At 39.4% G+C, this 18329-nt stretch overlaps 1 protein-coding gene across 2 annotated transcripts in view; it reads right to left on the minus strand.

Annotated features, from left to right (window-relative positions):
* The window catches only part of PolI (DNA polymerase iota), a 42898-nt gene extending 29422 nt beyond the window's left edge, over positions 1-13476 (minus strand). Inside the window, exon 1 of one of the 2 annotated variants that reach the window (XM_067763031.1) lies at positions 13319-13476. The gene's annotated coding sequence lies outside the window, so the exon portion shown is untranslated. Of the gene's footprint in view, positions 1-12903; positions 13110-13318 lie in introns of those variants that run through there. The other variant, XM_067763032.1, reaches the window with a different exon arrangement.
* Positions 13477-18329: the final 4853 nt, after the last annotated feature.

Here is an 18329-nt window from a genome sequence, read left to right on the forward strand (position 1 = left end):
GCTGATGGTGTTGCTCAACGTCATTTTGCACAGCCGTGTAAGTTTTGCGGTGAAACCAAATTCAGACATAGCGGCATATAGGCAGCTCCTTTTCGTGCTGTCGAAGGCGGCTTTAAAGTAGACGAAGAGGTGATGTGTGTCGATTCTTTTTTCACGGGATTTTCCAAGATTTGGCGCATTGTGAAAATCTGGTCGATGGTAGATTTACCAGGTCTGAAGTCGCACTGATAAGGTCCAATCAGCCGGTTCACGGTGGACTTCAATCTTTCGCACAATACACTTGAAAGGACCTTATATGCGATATTGGGAAGGCTGATTCCACGATAGTTGGTGCATTTTGCAGTATCCCCCTTCTTGTGGACTGGGCAAAGAACACTTAGATTCCAACCGTCGGGCATGCACTCTTCCGCCCATATTTTGCTAAGAAGCTGCTGCATGCGCCTTACCAACTCCTCGCCGCCGTACTTGAATAGCTCCGCAGGCAATCATCAGCGCCCACGGCCTTGTTGTTTTTCAATCTGGTTATTGCTATTCTAACTTCGTCATAATCGGGCGGGGGACATATATTCCATCATCATCGATTGCGGGATCGGGTTCTTCATCTCTGCGCGCTGAATTGCTGCCTCCATTTAGGAGAACAGAGAAGTGTTCCCTCCATAATCTAAGCACTTTCTGGACATCAGTTACAAGGTCGCCGTTTTCGTTCCTACAGGAGTTTGCCCCGGTCTTAAAACCTTCCGTCTGTCGCCGTATTTTTTGGTAAAATTTTCGGGCGTTATTCCTGGTGGCTAGCAGCTCAAACTCCTCGCACTCACGCCTTTCTGCTCCTGCTTTTTTCTTCCTGAAAAGGCGTCTCGCTTCCTTTTTCAACTCACGATAGCGTTCACACACTGCTCTTGTCGCGCTCGCTTTTAACGTAGCCCTGTAGGCAGCGTCTTTTCTTTCAGTTGCAACGCGGTATTCTTCATCGTACCAGTTGTTTTTTCGTGGTCGCCGGTAACCAATTTTTTCCTCGGCGCCAGTACGAAGTGCTTTGGAAATATGCTCCCACTGCTCCTGTATTCCTTCAGGATGGGTTGTGCTCTCAGAGAGCAGGTGTGAGAGTCGAGTTGCGAAATCATTGGCAGTCTGTTGGGATTGAAGCTTTTCGACGTCTAGCTTCCCTTGTGTTTTTTGTTCCTTGGTTTTGCCGCGTTGAGGCGGGTGCGTATTTTGGCTGCAACGAGATAATGGTCCGAGTCGATGTTAGGTCCTCGGATCGTGCGCACATCTAAAACACTGGAGGCATGCCGTCCGTCTATCACAACGTGATCAATATGATTGCGAGTATTTCGATCAGGAGACAGCCATGTAGCTTGATGTATCTTTTTATGCATGAACCTCGTGCTGGATATGACCATGTTTCGAGCACCGGCAAAGTCAATCAGCCTCAGTCCGTTAGGAGAAGTTTCATTTTGTAGGCTGAACTTTCCGACTGTAGGGCCAAAAACACCTTATTTGCCCACCCTGGCGTTAAAGTCACCAAACACGACTTTTATATCGTGACGGGGGCAGCGCTCGTATGTGCGTTCTAATTGGTCATAAAAAGTGTCTTTCACCTCATCGTCTTTCTCCTCTGTCCGCGCATGGGCGCAGATGAATGATATATTAAACAATTTTGCTTTTATTCGGATAGCGGCGAGACGTTCCTCCACAGGTGAAACGCCAGAACTTGGCGACAAAGTCTCTCTCCCACCACGAATCCGACGCCGAAACTGCGCTTATTCGTATGGCCACTCCAATATATGTCACAATTTTTGATCTTCTTTCTTCCTTGCTTCGTCCAACGCATTTCTTGGATGGCGGTGATGTCAGATTTTGCTTTGACGAGGACATCAACCAACCGGGCATCTGCACCAATCCCATTCAGGGAGCGGACGTTCCAGGTGCATGCCCTCAATTCATTGTCCTTCAAACGTTTGCCATGGTCGTCATCAATAAAGAGTGTATTTATCCGAGGCTTGTTGTTATATTTCATTGGAGTATGGTTTTACGTGGCGGGTCCCAAGCCCAGCGCACAACCCGCTCAGCGGGGGTGAAAATGTTACTTGGCACGTTTATATAGCGAGCCGCTTGCTCCAAGACAGACGCCCGCTTGCAGCCGCACCTAGAGGTGTACAGACGCTGCCGATGAGATCTCCTCCGGCTAGCCCTTAAACCGATTATGTCAGAGTGGCCTAGCCAGGTTGTCGCCTTCTCACATTAGCTCATCTTCTTCCAGTGGGTAGTTTTTAGGCTTGGCGACCATATAGGGGACGCGTAGCACGCAAACGGCTGGCCAATTTCTTTGTATGTGGTAATGAGCGTTTTTTTGTCTTTTCCCCAAGTACTGCCAGCAAGGGATTTGAGGATTTTATTACGGCTCTGGATTTTCGGAACAATTGCGGCTGCGTGCTCACCAAAATGTAGATCCTGATCAAATGTCTCACCCAAGATTTTGGGGTGTAGGACAGTCGGTAGCGTAGTGCCATCGACGTGGATGTTCAAAATGGTCGACACTTGGGACGTCCAAGTTGTAAATAGGGTCGCGGATGATTTAGTCGGTGATAATGCCAGTTTACGAGATCTGCGCTCACGATTGAAATATCCGGCGAACTGTGACAGCTTCCTACCATACGTGTGGGGGCATCTCCGTTTATAGTGCAGAACGTCGTTTCTTCTATTTGATCCGCTAACATCTCACCCCTACTGTCTACCCGCAAGTTTGAATGCCATAGATCGTGATGGGCATTGAAATCGCCTAAGATCTTGCGATTGTTTCCAGTGAGTACGCCGCTGATATCAGGGCGGTATCCACTGGGGCAACAGGTGACAGGAGGGATGTAGATGTTGATGATTTCTAGATTTGCATCGCCCGGCCAGATAGATAATCCTTGACATTCTAAGACACTGTCCCTGCGATCGATGTCGGGATCAAATACTTATACTTCGCAACCAATAGCGTGCTGAAATCAAACTGAATTGCTCATGCCTCAGCTTGTGCTGCTATTATACTCTTCGGCTTCCTCGTTCGCATACTTCTAGGCGTTTCTTTATCGCGAACGTAAATTCTAGAATTTACTACTTAGTTACCAGCTATAAAATTACTAGTTGTAAGCTACATATGCCATATGCGCGTGTATATGTGAATAATACTTCCACCGATGATTGCATATTTTTGTGAGTATCTCAGATATATGCATGTGTATATGTGAGAACTACTTTGCTGTTGATTGCATACTTTTGTGAGTATCTCTCCGCTGCGTGCATGTACATATGTGTATACATAATGATTTATTTGTTTATGTAAATACAAGTGACTGCTTAGTATCGGTTTAGAGATGATAGTATGCCTTAGTGTTGCTAATATTCGTCACAATATTAAATCGAATATAAAGTCAAACAAAAATTGAAAGAGGTGCAAATTGGAAACACGTACATTCCAAGCTCCCAATATATGTACAGATGTGTCGATCGGAATCTTCATGCACTGAAGTAGGGGATGATTGGAAACATGTTCTTTCCAACCTCCCAATACATTCTGAAATGTTTCAAATTTTTTGTTTCGGGGAGTGTTATCGATGTTGATGGTCCTTTACCGGACATTGATCCAGTATCCATTAGGATACTAGCCCGACCATCGCGGGAACGATTTAATATGACCACATTGAACCATCAAGGAATCACTCAGGCACCTGCTATTCTTAACACACTAAAGTTTTGTGGGTCATATTGAATTCACCATAATCATTTTCTTGTTGGGTTTGCATATTAAGTCCCGTTTTGTTTATTCAGAAGGGCAGAAAATTGGACCAAATAAATCTATCAATACAAACATAAATATCTGCTAAATATAAGTGATCTTTAATTTAACTATTTTTTAGACATCGGTCATCACGTCGAAGTTTTCGCTTTGAACAGAAGTTGGCAAGCAGTTGGATTTCCTTGCTGTCGTTGCAAGTTATAAATTCATAATGCAGCTCCTCCAAACTTTTAACGTCCGTGAAATGTTAAACGGAAAAACCCTCGCTTTGAGTCTGGTACGTTCGGGTAGGATGTAATAAAATTATATGAGGTTATGCACCAGCACCTATAAATGAATTCCTCACAATACCTCGCCCGCCCGAGCAATGCCAAAAAATCGAGTATGATCTTCGGCTTAATAGACTGCGTGCCACTCTAAAGCTTCGGTGCAGCAATATGCTTCGACTCTAGCCTTAGTATTTGAGATATGCTTTTATTTTCCAGATCTAATTCCTTATTGTGAAAGTTTCGCCCTGCCAACTGGCGACAATTAGTCACACCAAGGGAGTTTAGATCGTTTTCCATCTGGTCCTTCCAGCGGAGAGGTGGCCGCCCTCTACATCTGCTTCCATAGGCTGGTTCCGATAAAAAAATCTTTCTTAGCCGGAGCGTCATCCTTCATTCGCATAACATGGCCTAGCCAGCGTAGCCGCTGTGTTTTAATTAGCTGGACTATGTTGATGTCTGCGAATAGCTCGTACAGCTCATCATTAAATTTTCTTCGGTACTCGTCATGGCCAACGCGCAGAGGTCCATAAATCTTTCGAAGAACTTCTCTTCGCCGCTTTATCTGATGTTGTCATGGTCCATGCTTCTGCACCATATAGTAGGACGGGTACGATAAGTGACTTGTAGAGCATGATTTTCGTTTGCCCAGATAGGGCTTTACTTTTCAATTGCCTATCTAGTCCAAAGTAGCATTTATTGGCGCAAGAGTGATTCGACAGACACTATTCGACAGAAAATAAGCTTTCGAATCAATTTTTTTTATTGCTTTTGTGATTATTTAAGGACTATTTTTTTATAAAGGAGTGAAGAAACAAAACTCTGTATACATTATAAACTATTTTGATAGCTCAAACCATTTTATGAACATGCATATAAACAATGAAAATACTCATATCAAGCTACGGAAACCAAACGGTCACGTCGGACGTACCAAATCGAAATAGAGTATCGAACCGACGAGGTTTACCGAAGGCCACCCATTAATGAGGAAGTGGTCTGTATGACTATCATGGTGCACATACATCTTAGAAGTATGGGACCTCATCTCCTGCACTTGTGGCCTTGGTAACTTGGAATCGAAGGCGACTTTGTGGTACTGAACTTCCGTTACCCTCCTCAACTACACTCCATCCAAAGCGGTGGCTCTTATTCCATTGAGGGATATTTCTTTTATGGGATAGTGTTATGGATGTCTTGCCAGGAGCGATGCTTAGCCTTACCTCGGCGCACAACATCTTAATTGGCTCTGGATTATAGTGCGCTATAATGCCTTCAAAACATCATCTGCCCGGTTCCGGTAATTTATTTATATATGTAATACCACGAACAGTATTCCTGCCAAGATTCCAAGGGCTTTTGATTTCGCCCTGCAGAATTTTTTCATTTTCTTCTACTTAATATGGTAGGTGTCACACCCATTTTACAAAGTTTTTTCTAAAGTTATATTTTGCGTCAATAAACCAATACTTGGTATAGAATTATGGCATTTTTTTTACATTTTTCGTGGCGGAGCCACGCCCATTTTGAAAATTTCTTTTATTTTTGTATTTGTTTGCACCATATCATTACTAGATTTGAATATTGACATAATTTACTTATATACTGTAAAGATATTAAATTTTTTGTTAAAATTTGACTTAAAATTTTTTTTTTTTTTAAATGGGCGTGTTCGTCATCCGATTTTGATAATTTTCATTTAGCACACATATAGGAGTAAAGTTCCTGCCAAATTTCATTATGATATCTTCAACGACTGCCAAATTACTTTTTCGGTTTTTCGAAATTTTCGATATCGAAAAAGGGGGCGTGGTTAAGTCCGATTTCGTTCATTTTAAATAGCGATCTGAGTGCCCAGGAACCTACATACCAAATTTCATCAAAATACCTCAAGTTTACTTAAGTTATCGTGTTTACGGACAGATGGACGGACGGACGGACATGGCCAAATAAATTTCTTTTTTCGCCCAGATCATTTTGATATATAGAAGTCAATATCTATCCCGATTAGTTTATGCCGCTATGGATTACCGTTATGCGAACAAAATTAATATACTATGTGAGCTCTGCTCAGCTGAGTATAAAAAAAGTTATATACCAAATAAAAGGCATTTTTATGTGTTTTCCATAATATTTTATACTCTTAGGACCACTTGCACAACGGTTAGCTCACGTAAAGTTAACTTTTTAACTCGGAGTTAACCCAACATAAAGGGTTAAACTCATGCATTTTTGACAAATTTTTGCAGGGCCGAAACTGTTATTCCTTTTATAATATAATTCCTTGCAAAACTATTAATTTTGGACTTTTAATATATTTGGATCAAGATAAAAATTATTTCCTGATTTTTATTACCTGAGTCCGATAGAAATAGTTAAACTCGGACTCTTAAAAATAAAAGTCCGGAAATAAAAGTTAAACCCGGACTTTTATTTTTTAAGGCCGAAATAAAAGTCCCGCTTGATAACAAAGAAACGGCTTATCCGAAATAAAAAAAATTTTAATTCGGATAAGCCGTTTCTTTGTTATCAAGCGAGACTTTTATTTCGGCCTTAAAAAATAAAAGTCCGGATTTAAATTTTATTTCCGGACTTTTATTTTTAAAAGTCCGAGTTTAACTAATTCTATCGGACTCAAAAAATAAAAATACAGATTTTACTTTTATATGCGGACTTTTATGGAAAAAATTTGAAACATAAAAAGGATGCATGATTCGACATGATATTGCTATAGGGATACCTGGGAAATCAAAAACTTTCACCTAGGACAATTTTTTGACCAGGAATTTTTTGACCAGGAATTTTTCGACTCCGAAAAAAATAATTATTATTATTTTCCGTCCCTGAATTTTTGAAATAAAATCTGAGCTAAAAAAATATAACTTGCCGTTCTGCAAGTGGGTCTGAGTGGCGAACTTTTTCAAAAAAAAAACCAGTTTTTATAAAAAATATGTTGTTTTTAATAAAACAAATTTTGGATTTATTTATAAATTAATTACCTTCACAACCCTGCATTAACTTTACAAATAATTTCAATACTTCTGAAAATATACAGCCCAATTCTAAACGAAAATTCCGTGCGAGTTTGCTCCCTTCTCCCATTCCTCGTATTCTAAATAAAAATTCCTTGTGGATTTTTTCACTTCTCCCTTTCCTCCTATTCTGAACAATGTTCGAAAAAGCGGAAACCGGTTATGGGAGAAAAGTAGGTATTATGAATGTGAGGGAGATTTCTCTGCCATTTCATAGGAGTTTTTTCACTTGCTAAATTAAAGGGAATGCATCAAAATAGTTAAAGGAAATTGGTTATTTTAAGAAAGAACACTTATTTGTACAAATTTGTGCTACAAGATTCTACCACAATATTCTCACTTCTAATACAGCAACAACTACAACCACAATATTCTTTATTTTAAGTTGAAAAATATATCATAAGCAACGGTAGAGCTCTTGGTATACAAATTTGATGCAGCCATCCAGAAATTGCGCAAGGATTTTTTAATAAGGCGTAAATAGATTTTGGCATATGATGAAGGACGAATTCAACTCAACTTGGCCGCCAGAAAATTGCTTTGCTGAATGAAAGCAGGCAACTCCGGCAGATTTGTGTTATGCGGCCGTCTTCTTCTTATGTTCCGCTGTTGATGTTGCTGTGGCACCAATTCATTACTCATTTCAGTGAATACCACATGAAATGCAATAAATACTGTGCAATGTTTATATTTTATTTCTTAATTTCCAACAAATTTGCAACAATAATTAAACTTTTCAATTTTTTAAACAAAATAAGAAATGTGCAACGATATTTCAATTGACAAAACAGCTGACTTCGAAAATTCGAAATTCCTATTCCCCAATTATTGTTCTCCCTAGGAGAACAGAATTGGAGGAATTTTTCCGCGGGAATAAAAAAATCCGCGAGAACAAAATTCCGCGAGGATATTTAGAATTGGTCTGATAAGGTTTTGAATATTCTTTAAATTTCGACGTCGTATGCTTGCGTGACTCTGCTGTGGTCAACGTCGTATTTATGCCTGACTCTGCTGCCGGGGCTTATGGCGGTGGCGCGCGGGCTCGTGACGATGTGGGCCTTCGCTTGGCAGGGAGTGAGCGTGGTCTAAGGCGTTGTAGAGAGGTTAAAACCAGCTTACCCGCAATCCTCAAGCCACGGCTTCCTCCTATGAAGGAAACTGCCTTGCGATGGTTAAACGCTGATACGCCTTTCAGATGCCCTTCAATTGCTGCTCAGGTGACAATCACAACTTCGCGTCCCGTTAGGTGAGATTCGTTAGCCTCGGTACAGTTACGTTGTGGCGTTTCACTCCTATTCACTTCTACTGCGATTTGCCGACGTACTTCTACCGCGGTTGACGTTTGGCTGAGCGCGGGATCACGATGCTGTGGTGGACGTTTGCTTACGAGGGAGCGAGCGTGGTCTAAAGCGTTGTAGAGCGGTTAAAATCAGCTTACCCACAATTCTCAGCCCACGACTTTCTCCTATGAAACGCACTGGCTTGCAAGGGTTAAAACCGATATGCCTTCCAGAACGCTCAGTAGTAGCTCTAGTCGCAACCACAACCGCGTGCTGACTGACTGTTGTCTTCTTGTGTTTTAAGCTGCAAGTATGCACCGACGTGTGTCGTACGAAACGCGTTTGACCGAACCTTCAAGTCCGTAGGAATCAATGTGTGCGTCTGTGTACATGCACATACATAACATATTTGTGTGTGTATTGTTTACAGCAAAACACTGTTGCCATTGACCAGTTTGCATGCATGCTTGTGCAAACATCAACTTTTGGAATTACAATTTTCCATGGTGCAAATGACAGAAACAAATACTAAATAAGAATTTCTAGTTCATTTATTTGTAACCTCCAATTTTATATAATCAGCCCTATTCTGCATTTCGACTTGGATTGGAATTTTTTCGATTTGGCAATTTTGGTATTCTGTGTTCCAATCTCTTTCCATCCAACTTTGAATCGTTCGATTTTGCGTATTCTGCATTTCGATCGTAGTTCCGTTTTTCTAAGTTGCAAATTAGTTGGCGGAAAAATATTTTTTTTTTATTTTTTTTATCAATTTACAACAGAATTTTAACAAAAATGTAAGTAAATAAGAAAATAAGTCATTAAACTTTACCACTTTTAAGTTCAATTTCTTACAATTCGTCACTCATCTCAAATGAATTATACAAATCTCGCAATATTTGCCTTTCCATTCTCGCCTGGCCATTTTCGTATGCGTTTCTTTTCAACTCCACAAATAATGCCGCGGCTATTGATTCCATTATAATAGACAGCTATAATTTCTGTCTGTTCGTTGGGTCCACTTATATGCCAAAGCAAGCTGCTGGAGTAAAGGAAGGTGAAGCGAAAACGCAAACAATCCTTGCGGAAAGAATAAATAAACCTTTATAAAGTAATTTAGGCCAGTGTAATGAAATTAGCATCCTTAAAATTCAGAAAATGTCAACTATATTCGTGCAGGAATCCGTTTTAACAAAACTTGGTGGCCACGGCAGGGAATTGGCCAAAAGAACGACAAAAACACACAATTATGAAAGCACTTCACTCAAAAAAATATAACACGGCGGCAATATATTAATTCAATTGCTTTTTTTTTGTACAAATTCTTTAATTTATTTTGTTCCAATGTTCACACATTCCGTACAAACAGCTGATTTCGAAAAATCATTTGCTCTTCCTCTTCTCGTTACGATTCCGTCGTAATGCAGAATACCCAACTTCGATTAAAGCAGAGCGTAGAACGGGAGCGTAATCGAAATGCAGAATAGGGGTGAATAATTTTAGGACATTTCAACAAAATTTTAAACAATCATTAGGCCTTTTTGTATAATAACTGCAATTGGTCCAAACATAGCACACAAAATATTTAATAGGCAACTCTGTCTTGTGAGAGAGCGATCAGCTGACACGTTCTTACGGAAAAAATCAAAATTGTTTTGATTTCTACGTTCCGGGCTACGTACTTACGTGCGTTGAACGTCGGTGAGTTTTCGTTTACATTGCACACTCATAAGATAGGTCGTGTCAGCTGACACGTTTTTTGTACGTACGTTCGTGGGTAACTGAGGTATTGCCCTTTTCATAGCTAAGGCTGCAGACATTGGTGCTTTATTGGTAACCGTATTGGTAACCTTATAACAGCTGATTCGACCAACCTTATGGGAATCAATGCAATCGATTATTGGTGCCGCTAAGGTCGTAACCGTATCGTAGCCAACCAATTGGTTTTTGGTTAACCGTCGTAACGATAAACAGCTTCGTGGTGGTTGTTGTTGTTGTAGCAATAAGGACACTCCCCGAAGGTTTAGGGAGTGTTTTCGATGCTGGTGGTCCTTTTGCGGATATAGATCTGGTACGTTCCGGTAACAAAGCACCATTAAGGTACTAGCCTGACCATCTCGGGAACGTTTAATATGACCACATGAAACCTTCTGGGCCAACCCGCCCTCACACTCTATAGATCCATGAGGAAAGTAGGGTCGCCAGAGCCTCGGCTGGTAAAGAAACAGTACTCGCCAGGGGTAGGTGAGGTTGACAATTGTGTTGGAGAAGCTAGAAATTGCGCTTGCAACCTCTTGAGGGAGTTGCGATACACAGCCTCTTGAACAATTTGGTATTTTAGTCTCCCCGCAACAATCCTGGGAACGAACGCCCCAGTCCCAATACCGGTACGCACTGACAGCCAGGCCGCATTAAAGGCCCTGGACTCATCGTCGACAACGCAAAGTCGTTCACTGAATGCCGCAGATCTCTTAACGAGATGGCTCAGCCCTTCAGTATCAGCCTTATATGGGTACCTGGGCACAGGGATATTGAAAGCAACTGCAGAGCAGACGAGCTGGCCAGAAGAGGCACCACCGGCCATATCCTCCAGGGAAATGATTCGGTAGGTATATCCATGACCACTTTCAGGCCTCGTGTGAACACAAGCACTATAAGAATTGCAAATGGACTATGGCCAGCCATATCATCGTGTGAGAAATCCAGGCTAACCTGGCCCTCATATGACACGGGGCGCACAAGAGCGCTTCTGATTTTAAACAAATCAGTTCTATCGTCCCTGATAAGGGTTCTAACAGGGCAATGTTTAATAGGCACACATGGTGCTAGAATGGGGGTAACGACCTTCGACTATTGTCGCAGCTGCAGATGTACAAAAGAGGAGGAGAGTGTCCAGCACCTTCTCTGTCATTGTCCAGGGCTTAGTAGGCGTAGGTTGGCCATCCTTGGTAAACCTTTTCTACATGACCTTGCTGAAGTCTCTAGCTATGAAGTCAAGGCTATAGCAAAATATATAAATTCCACGAAGTGGTTTGACCCGCTTTAGGCCCCCAAGGGGGTAAGGAGGTCAGAATATACCCGCGGTAGATATGCCTGTCGTAAGAGGCGACTAAAATACCAGGGGTGGCTTTCCATAATTCGATAGTCGACACTCGTTAGCTCGATACTTTAATTCGCTATCAAACGCTCGAGGACACAGTTTTGGTTTACGTATTTCAATTTGAGTACATTTTTCTCGTGTATCAAAAAGTGTTTCGAAAGTATATTGGAATCATCAAAATAATTTCAATAGGGAAAAGCGTTTGTTTTCTGACTCCTTAGCTTAAAATTATTCCTCAAATAATCGCAAAAGCATTAAAAACTCTAGCTTACGAAAAGCAATTCGACACCTAAGGTGCCATCGAACAGATTGTATCGGACGTTCGATACGACGCTACGAGATTTTGTGTTACGGAACGCAAAAACGATTATTTGATACCCCTTTTTGTTCGATATCGAACTACGGAAAGCCACACCAGATTCAAGGGGTTGTGTAGCGCAACCCTTCAGGCTGAGGAAACCATAAGACCTAACTACAATGAAAGGGGTGATATTTTTGCTGTTGTGGTTACGGCAAAAATACTCCGCGGAAATTCGGGGTATTCCTACTGATGTGAGGAATCCTCTGTCGCCGTTGCGATGTGTTTGAGCTGTTGTTGTTGTTGTAGCAGTGCTTCGCCCCATCCAATATGTGCCACCGATCACAAATTGTCATCAATATCCTCTAAAGGGAATCCAAAGAAACTTGCTGTTTCAACAGGGGTGGACCATAATGAGAGGGGTGTTAGAGGCGTTGGTTTCACAGTACAGTTAAACGAGATGGTTGGTGTCATGTGGGGACACGTTACAAGCAGGACATATGTTTTGTCTGTCGGTCGAGGCCTATTTAAGGAATTTTGGCCACAATTTAGCTGCCGTATTTGGTCGCAATTCTTTTTGCTTTATAACATACATACACGATTGTATAAAAACTGTGTTTTATTGCTCATTTTAGTTATTTGTATTCCTTACAATTCCCTCGCAAACTATAGAGCAAAACAAAATTTCAACAGTTTTTTTTTTTCTTCACTATTGCTGATTATTCAGCAGTGCTTCCACCTCTTGCGTATTTTATTCCCCCGCTCATTGTATCTTAATCAACTTTCCATGATTTTCAGATAGTTTCGTCATTGCTGACGAAAAATGCGAAAAGTAAATAACAAAAATGAGAAATGGGCTTTGGCCCAGAGACGTAAAGCTACACGTCATTGTTTACTATAAGGTACACGTTCTCTGCTTTGGCCACAAATTATCCACGGACCCCCAGCCCACCGCACATCTTCCCACAGCAAACCAATTTTATTGCGCTACGAACAATGTGAAGTTGAAATGGGGGAAAGTTTACAGACCAATAGACCAATCAATGACACAAAAAAAATTTGTTTCTCACAATACTACCGTGATCTCTACTTAATGATAATAAAAAATTAATTAAATATCTATTTCATATCTGATTTTGCACTAACTCAAAAGAAAATTTCCAGCTCGTTGACGATCATAAAATTAAATATTTATATTAATTGCTGGACACATTCGCAAAGCCGCAAGCGAAATAAAGAACTAGACTAAATGATTTGCCAAATAGGTTCCAGTAAACACTTTCAGAAAGAACTTTACAGATCTTTTTCCTAGTCAACTTAAACCAATTTTTATATTTCTTGATTTATTGTAGCCGCAAAACTGTTGCCTTTGTTGATTACGAACACTTGCTATTCCATTGGCTTCTGGAATGTGGTTTTGATTTCGATTCAAGATTATTGCAATGCACAATAAAGTAAAATACGAAGGTCATGGGCGTCATGGCAATAGCAACAACGTAATAAATGGCGAGAAGTAGCTTGTATAATACGATTTCACTTTTATTTTATCAGATCTACTTACTTTGGATATTTCGCAAAAGTTCAATGGCAAATGCAATTGTTTTTCACTGTAAACTTTTTTCTTGTCTTATCAATTTGCGACAGTCGAAAATGCAATAAATATCCTTGCTTCTTTTTTTTTGCTAATTTTCAGTTCCAAAACCAGCTGTGATGTGACATCTTGAAATGTCAAAAGAAGCTGTTATGAATATGTTATTACCTATGTAAATACAGAGCTCTGTTATAAATATGTTATTACCAAAGAAATTGAAATTATAACAAAGAAATTGAAATTTCAATTTCTTTGTTATTACCTAAGTAAATATAAGAGCTCGTTATAAATATGAAAATTCTTGGTGAATGGATGGAAGCCGCTTTCATTGGGACACTGGATGGGTGGGTGGATGGGTGGTAAAATGTTTCCCTCAGGACCTCAGGAAAAATTGCATAAGTCAAATTAGATTAAAATTTTTCTATGAACTCTTTTTCCCAACCTCCCAAACCAACATCCCAACATAGAACTTGGAAAACTGTTTATTAACTGTTACCAAGTAGACATGTTGAATTTGAATTTGAAAAGTTTTTATCATCTTAGCAACCCAACCAAAAGTCCTCCAAAAAAGTATTTTTTTTTTTTAGTTTTCAATTTTCATGTGAGAAAGCCGTTTTGACCATTGTGAATGAAGACTAACGCCCCGATTCTGAGCGTTACCGGTAAAATAGTTCCCAGAACATTATGTAATCGAATATCGTTACCAGTTGTGTGAAGAAATTCGAAAGGTAGTTTTCTTCGCTTTCACGGTTGCTACTTTGGTCCATTTGGGCCAAAAATGGTCCCTTCCAACCCTATTTGGTCCGCTGGTCCCTTTTCTTCAACTTTGGTGCTTTTTAGGCAGTAGCCACGATTGGTACTTTTCTTTCTTTTTCATTCAAGTAAAAATTGACAATATTGCCCAAAAATTCGCCACACTTTCGTTAGCCTCCATATAATTTTGAATTTACTTCAATGGAACTCTCACCATAAAAAATTGCTCAGTCAATAAAATGTACCAGAACAATAACATTTCACCTAGGATATAATTTATGCCAGGCATTAAAAAGAAAAGTGTTGGCAAACACATTGTCGTTAATTGTTGACGAAATAACCAACTAATAAAAAAAACTCTTGTTTTATAATAATGTTACGAATATTAGCAACACTAAGGGGTACTGTCATCCCTAAGCCGATGCTAAACAGTGATATCATGCACATCCATAAATCAATCTTGAAATGTCAAAAGAAGCTGTTATGAATATGTTATTACCTATGTAAATACAGAGCTCTGTTATAAATATGTTATTACCAAAGAAATTGAAATTATAACAAAGAAATTGAAATTTCAATTTCTTTGTTATTACCTAAGTAAATATAAGAGCTCGTTATAAATATGAAAATTCTTGGTGAATGGATGGAAGCCGCTTTCGTTGGGACACTGGATGGGTGGGTGGATGGGTGGTAAAATGTTTCCCTCAGGACCTCAGGAAAAATTGCATAAGTCAAATTAGATTAAAATTTTTCTATGAACTCTTTTTCCCAACCTCCCAAACCAACATCCCAACATAGAACTTGGAAAACTGTTTATTAACTGTTACCAAGTAGACATGTTGAATTTGAATTTGAAAAGTTTTTATCATCTTAGCAACCCAACCAAAAGTCCTCCAAAAAAGTATTTTTTTTTTTAGTTTTCAATTTTCATGTGAGAAAGCCGTTTTGACCATTGTGAATGATGACTAACGCCCCGATTCTGAGCGTTACCGGTAAAATAGTTCCCAGAACATTATGTAATCGAATATCGTTACCAGTTGTGTGAAGAAATTCGAAAGGTAGTTTTCTTCGCTTTCACGGTTGCTACTTTGGTCCATTTGGGCCAAAAATGGTCCCTTCCAACCCTATTTGGTCCGCTGGTCCCTTTTCTTCAACTTTGGTGCTTTTTAGGCAGTAGCCACGATTGGTACTTTTCTTTCTTTTTCATTCAAGTAAAAATTGACAATATTGCCCAAAAATTCGCCACACTTTCGTTAGCCTCCATATAATTTTGAATTTACTTCAATGGAACTCTCACCATAAAAAATTGCTCAGTCAATAAAATGTACCAGAACAATAACATTTCACCTAGGATATAATTTATGCCAGGCATTAAAAAGAAAAGTGTTGGCAAACACATTGTCGTTAATTGTTGACGAAATAACCAACTAATAAAAAAAACTCTTGTTTTATAATAATGTTACGAATATTAGCAACACTAAGGGGTACTGTCATCCCTAAGCCGATGCTAAACAGTGATATCATGCACATCCATAAATCAATCATTATGTATCTACATAAACGAATCAATAATTATTTCTACACATATGTACATACGTACACGTAGCGGAGAAGCAACGCACAAACACATGCATATATCTTATCTGAGGTGCTCACAAGAGAGGGCAATAATTTGTGCAAGTATTACTCACGCGCATATGAGAAGCTATAAACGTAGTTGTGGCTGGTGATTTTGTAGCTGATAAATAACTAGTAAGTTCTGGAATGTAAAAGCCTAGAAGTATGCAACGAGAAATCAAAAGGTATAAAAGGCCGCGACAGTAGAGGCGCGAGAGTTAGTTTCATTTAAGCTATCAAACAGTTGAGTTAAGCAAGCTATCAGTAAGCGAAGTATACGTGTTATTGTGAAGTACGTTAATAAATGCCATTTTTGCATTATTGAAGATTGGAGTTATTTATTCAACAGTTTAGTGATTCGAAATTAGCAGAAGGTTGCAAATAAGAGGATTTGAAGGAAATTTGTTACAATAATATTAATAACGGCTAGATATTTCGATAGGTTATACAACACTATGTAAAATATATAAAAATAAAAATTGCTTCTCGCCTAGCATAGCTTATAGCGAGCACTCTGCCGTGAGCCTAACACTTTCAAAACTTATACAAAGAAATTCTATGCACTACTTCTCGTTTGGCACTTTGATATTTAAATCTCTCTCACCCAGCTCAATGAGTTCAAGGACATTGTGAATGATGACTAAGTGTGTTATCTTATCTGTCAACTGCCTGACAGGCTGTTCAATATGGCTACTTTTCAGCGTTTTGACAGGCTGTTCAATATGGCGGCGCCTATCTTCAGCGGGTGATAGAAAGAGAGACAGAATGAGACAGCGATAGTCAAATACAAATCAGGTGATCCAATCACTTTGGAATTTTGACGTTTATGCAGAAGACATCACACTTAGTCATCATTCACAATGTTCAAGGAATTCCAGGACTATTGTGGTGTAAAGCCACGCAAGGTAATTGAAAACTAAGTATCTTGGCACAAGAAATATTTTAACTCGAAGACAGAAGGAAGCAAATGCAAAAGGGATTTGATTTCGGAAAAAATGTTTTTTATAAAATTATTCCCGTAGGTGCTAGCAGAACCCCTGAGGCCTGGGATCAAAACTCACACTTACTAAATCTAGGCTCTGATATGAAGTTTAAAAAACTAGGCATCTATAAAAATAGCACTAACAAGATTTCCTAGTTTCATTTATGATTTCCTGAGTTTTCCACATACATAGTTCGGCAACACCAGAACGCAAATTTTGAACCGTTTCTTACTAAAACCTAACTGCACTATACATTTTATTCCATTGCAATCAACAACATAATGCTAGAACCAAGAGCTTTGTGACCAAAACTAAGTTCACAACGTTTGGTTGGTGGATGACAAAGACTTATCCTATGTCAAAATATAGTACCATTTTTGGTTGCATGCACATATATTTGCTTGTTCAGCTTGAATTAAAGGAAAGTTTTCACTATGTTTAGTAAAATTTTATATGGAAACATCCTAAAATTTTGTATTTTATACTAATAAAATAAAACAAAAATTTGGCCCTTTTTTTCGATGAATTTTGGTCCCAAATGAAAACATGGTGTGGCAACCGTGTTCGCTTTACCGAAAATGTCTCACTTGTAGATACGTGGTTAAAGCTGGAGACATTGGTGCTTTATCGGTAACCGTATCGGTAACCTTTTATCAGCTGATTCGACCAACCTTATGAGAATCAATGCAATCGATTATTGGTGCCGCTAAGGTCGTAACCGTATCATCGCCAACCAATTGGGTTTTGGTTTACCGTCGTAACGATAAACAGCTGATTACGTTAGGGATACGGATACAGCGATACGACATACGGCTCCAATGACTCCGGCTTTACGAATAAACGGGACGATGTGTATGTGCATATTATGCATGATAAGTTTCTACATAGGTATATTGTAATTTATTCTGTGAGAGTACAATAATGTAAACAAATATGTATAGCAAAAGGCAAACACTTTTTTACTATTATCTTTACTTATTTGCGCTTACAATTCTTTAATTTTCAGTTTTGCCTTTTTCTAAACAACAGCTGTTGTGTGGTTATTTCGATGTAACCACCTACTTTTGTGGGTAAACAATTATCCGGCTACTTTCGCTGGTAGAATACGAAAAGGGTGTAAAAGTTGCCACATAATTTCGTTACCGTGGTGAAGAATGTTGTTACCACATTAGAATCGGGGCGTAAGTGTGATATCTTATCTGACAACTGCCTGACAGGATGTTCAATATGGCTACTTTTTAGCGTTTTGACAGGGTGTTCAATATGACGGCGCCCATCTCCAGCGGGTGATAGAAAGAGATACAGAATGAGACAGCGAAAGGCAATTACAAATCAGGTGATCCAATCACTTTGGAATTTGGACGTCTATGCAGAAGATATCACACTTAGTTATCATTCACAATGGTTTTGACTTAACTAACTAACTAACTATTTTATTTACTAATTTTACTATGAAAAAAGTTAGAAAGTGTCGCACACACCAGTTTGTGCATTGTGAATGATGACAAAGTGTGATCTCTTATCTGTCAACTGCCTGACAGGCTGTTCAATATGGCTACTTTTCAGCGTTTTGACAGGCTGTTCAATATGGCGGCGCCTATCTTCAGCGGGTGATAGAAAGAGATACA

The sequence above is a fragment of the Eurosta solidaginis genome, chromosome 1 (genome assembly GCF_040869045.1).
Source record: "Eurosta solidaginis isolate ZX-2024a chromosome 1, ASM4086904v1, whole genome shotgun sequence".
NCBI lineage: Eukaryota > Metazoa > Arthropoda > Insecta > Diptera > Tephritidae > Eurosta > Eurosta solidaginis.